This window comes from Patagioenas fasciata, unplaced genomic scaffold, assembly GCF_037038585.1.
Source record: "Patagioenas fasciata isolate bPatFas1 unplaced genomic scaffold, bPatFas1.hap1 Unplaced_3, whole genome shotgun sequence".
Classification (NCBI taxonomy): domain Eukaryota; kingdom Metazoa; phylum Chordata; class Aves; order Columbiformes; family Columbidae; genus Patagioenas; species Patagioenas fasciata.
In genome coordinates, this window is record NW_027288732.1 from 2,491,174 (window position 1) to 2,495,567 (window position 4,394).

A 4,394-nucleotide genomic window follows, 5' to 3' on the forward strand; every position below is an offset into this window, starting at 1 on the left:
ACCCACCTGATGACATCATTTCAAGAGCAAAGCAGCAATTTGCAAAATTCAACTTCTTTGGGGAACTGAGCAATTGCTGAGCTGACAGCAAGTCCTGCTGGGTCCCTGTCACCTGCAGAGTGCCCGCATCCTCACCACGGTAGCGGGCATTGTGACAAAGGTTCTATGTCAGCTGGGTGTGGCAGCCGAGCGCCCGCTAGGGGAGGGTGAGCCTGTCAGCCCCGGGCCTGTCACTGCCTGCTGTCCCCCCTGTCACCAGCGAGGCCTCTGAAAAGTTTCCAAAACATCCCCAGATTTGGCTCCAAAGTGGCCAAAAGGCTCCAAGAGACAAGTCGGGAAGAAGGATATGGAAGAGAGGGAGAAAGCCAAGGGAGCAGGCCAAAGGGAGGCAAGAGGAAAAAGTAGTGCGGGGCTGCAGGACTGAAATGGAGGAATTGAAAGACGAAAACCAGGAAGCAGGAGAGTTTGAGAAAAGGAGAGAGGAAAGAAGAGACATGCAGCCAGACGAGGGCTTAGTGAGAGAGGCTGAGACAGAGAACAGGATGAGAAGGAAATAAGGCAAGGCAAGGCAAGGCAAGGCTAGGCCAAACGAGGTTTCCTTGATTTATATTTTCTACCACATTCATCTTGAGATGAGGAGGAAAGCCATCTGACCTTATGGATTAGGCCCAAACAAAAGCCCCGGCTACTTGAGACACTTAGACTAAGCCTAAACCAGAAAGATCTCTCCATAAAGATGGTTTTTATACTGTACTTCCACAATCAGCTGGCAGTACAAAAGAACAAGCGGCAGACATACTTAGGCTGACTCATGGTGGTTTGGTGCAGAGACCATGCATATCATGGGAATATTTCAGCATTTCTGCTCTGGTTTTCAGTGTATTACACCAAAACACCCACCTGATGACATCATTTCAAGAGCAAAAGCAGCAATTTGCAGATCTCAGCTTCTTTGGGGAATTGAGCAATTGCTGAGCTGACAGTAAGTCCTGCTGTGTCCCTGTCACCTGCAGAGTGCCCGCATCCTCCCCACGGTAGCGGGCATTGTGACAAAGGTTCTATGTCAGCTGGATGTGGCAGCCGAGCGCCCGCTAGGGGAGGGGGAGCCTGTCAGCCCCGGGCCTGTCACTGCCTGCTGTCCCCCCTGTCACCAGCGAGGCCTCTGAAAAGTTTCCAAAACATGCCCAGACATGGGTCCAAAGTGGCCAAAAGTCTCCAAGAGAGAAGTCGGGAAGAAGGATATGGAAGAGAGGGAGAAAGCCAAGGGAGCAGACCAAAGGGAGGCAAGAGGAAAAAGTAGTGCCGGGCTACAGGAACGAAATGGAGGAATTGAAAGACGAAAGCCAGGAAGCAGGAGAGTTTGAGAAAAGGAGAGAGGAAAGAAGAGACATGCAGCCAGACGAGGGCTTAGTGAGAGAGGCTGGGACAGAGAACAGGATGAGAAGGAAATAAGGCAAGGCAAGGCAAGGCTAGGCCAAGGACGTTTCTTTGATTTATATTTTCTACCACATTCATCTTGAGATGAGAGGAAAGCCATCAGACCTTATGGACTAGGCCCAAACAAAAGCCCCGGCTACTTGAGACACTTAGACTAAGCCGAAACCACAAAGATCTCTCCATAAAGATGGTTTTTATACTGTACTTCCACAATCAGCTGGCAGTACAAAAGAACAAGCGGCAGACATACTTAGGCTGAGTCATGGTGGTTTGGTGCAGAGACCATGCATATCATGGGAATATTTCAGCATTTCTGCTCTGGTTTTCAGTGTATTACACCAAAATACCCACCTGATGACATCATTTCAAGAGCAAAAGCAGCAATTTGCAGAATTCAGCTTCTTTGGGGAACTGAGCAATTGCTGAGCTGACAGCAAGTCCTGCTGGGTCCCTGTCACCTGCAGAGTGCCCTCATCCTCACCACGGTAGCGGGCATTGTGACAAAGGTTCTACGTCAGCTGGGTGTGGCAGCCGAGCGCCCGCTAGGGGAGGGGGAGCCTGTCAGCCCCGGGCCTGTCACTGCCTGCTGTCCCCCCTGTCACCAGCGAGGCCTCTGAAAAGTTTCCAAAACATGCCCAGACTTGGGTCCAAAGTGGCCAAAAGTCTCCAAGAGACAAGTCGGGAAGAAGGATATGGAAGAGAGAGAGAAAGCCAAGGGAGCAGGCCCAAGGGAGGCAAGAGAAAAAAGTAGTGCCGGGCTGCAGGACTGAAATGGAGGAATTGAAAGACGAAAGCCAGGAAGCAGGAGAGTTTGAGAAAAGGATAGAGGAAAGAAGAGACATGCAGCCAGACGAGGATTTAGTGAGAGAGGCTGGGACAGAGAACAGGATGAGAAGGAAATAAGGCAAGGCAAGGCAAGGCTAGGCCAAAGGACGTTGCTTTGATTTATATTTTCTACCACATTCATCTTGAGATGAGAGGAAAGCCATCAGACCATATGGATTAGGCCCAAACAAAAACCCTGGCTACTTGAGACACTTAGACTAAGCCTAAACCAGAAAGATCTCTCCATAAAGATGGTTTTTATACTGTACTTCCACAATCAGCTGGCAGTACAAAAGAACAAGCGGCAGACATACTTAGGCTGAGACATGGTGGTTTGGTGCAGAGACCATGCATATCATGGGAATATTTCAGCATTTCTGCTCTGGTTTTCAGTGTATTACACCAAAACACCCACCTGATGACATCATTTCAAGAGCAAAAGCAGCAATTTGCAGAATTCAGCTTCTTTGGGGAACTGAGCAATTGCTGAGCTGACAGCAAGTCCTGCTGGGTCCCTGTCACCTGCAGAGTTCCCGCATCCTCCCCACGGTAGCGGGCATTGTGACAAAGGTTCTATGTCAGCTGGGTGTGGCAGCCGAGCGCCCGCTAGGGGAGGGGGAGCCTGTCAGCCCCGGGCCTGTCACTGCCTGCTGTCCCCCCTGTCACCAGCGAGGCCTCTGAAAAGTTTCCAAAACAACCCCAGATTTGGCTCCAAAGTGGCCAAAAGTCTCCAAGAGACAAGTCGGGAAGAAGAATATGGAAGAGAGGGAGAAAGCCAAGGGAGCAGGCCAAAGGGAGGCAAGAGGAAAAAGTAGTGCCGGGCTGCAGGAATGAAATGGAGGAATTGAAAGACGAAAGCCAGGAAGCAGGAGAGTTTGAGAAAAGGAGAGAGGAAAGAAGAGACATGCAGCCAGACGAGGGCTTAGTGAGAGAGGCTGGGACAGAGAACAGGATGAGAAGGAAATAAGGCAAGGCAAGGCAAGGCAAGGCTAGGCCAAACGAGGTTTCCTTGATTTATATTTTCTACCACATTCATCTTGAGATGAGGAGGAAAGCCATCAGACCTTATGGATTAGGCCCAAACAAAAGCCCCGGCTACTTGAGACACTTAGACTAAGTCTAAACCAGAAAGATCTCTCCATAAAGATGGTTTTTATACTGTACTTCCACAATCAGCTGGCAGTACAAAAGAACAAGCGGCAGATGGACTTAGGCTGAGTCATGGTGGTTTGGTGCAGAGACCATGCATATCATGGGAATATTTCAGCATTTCTGCTCTGGTTTTCAGTGTATTACACCAAAACACCCACCTGATGACATCATTTCAAGAGCAAAAACAGCAATTTGCAGAATTCAGCTTCTTTGGGGAACTGAGCAATTGCTGAGCTGACAGCAAGTCCTGCTGGGTCCCTGTCACCTGCAGAGTGCCCGCATCCTCCCCACGGTAGCGGGCATTGTGACAAAGGTTCTATGTCAGCTGGGTGTGGCAGCCGAGCGCCCGCTAGGGGAGGGGGAGCCTGTCAGCCCCGGGCCTGTCACTGCCTGCTGTCCCCCCTGTCACCAGCGAGGCCTCTGAAAAGTTTCCAAAACATCCCCAGATTTGGCTCCAAAGTGGCCAAAAGTCTCCAAGAGACAAGTCGGGAAGAAGAATATGGAAGAGAGGGAGAAAGCCAAGGGAGCAGGCCAAAGGGAGGCAAGAGGAAAAAGTAGTGCCGGGCTGCAGGAATGAAATGGAGGAATTGAAAGACGAAAGCCAGGAAGCAGGAGAGTTTGAGAAAAGGAGAGAGGAAAGAAGAGACATGCAGCCAGACGAGGGCTTAGTGAGAGAGGCTGGGACAGAGAACAGGATGAGAAGGAAATAAGGCAAGGCAAGGCAAGGCTAGGCCAAAGGACGTTTCTTTGATTTATATTTTCTACCACATTCATCTTGAGATGAGAGGAAAGCCATCAGACGTTATGGATTAGGCCCAAACAAAAGCCCCGGCTACGTGAGACACTTAGACTAAGCCTAAACCACAAAGATCTCTCCATAAAGATGGTTTTTATACTGTACTTCCACAATCAGCTGGCAGTACAAAAGAACAAACGGCAGACATACTTAGGCTGAGTCATGGTGGTTTGGTGCAGAGACC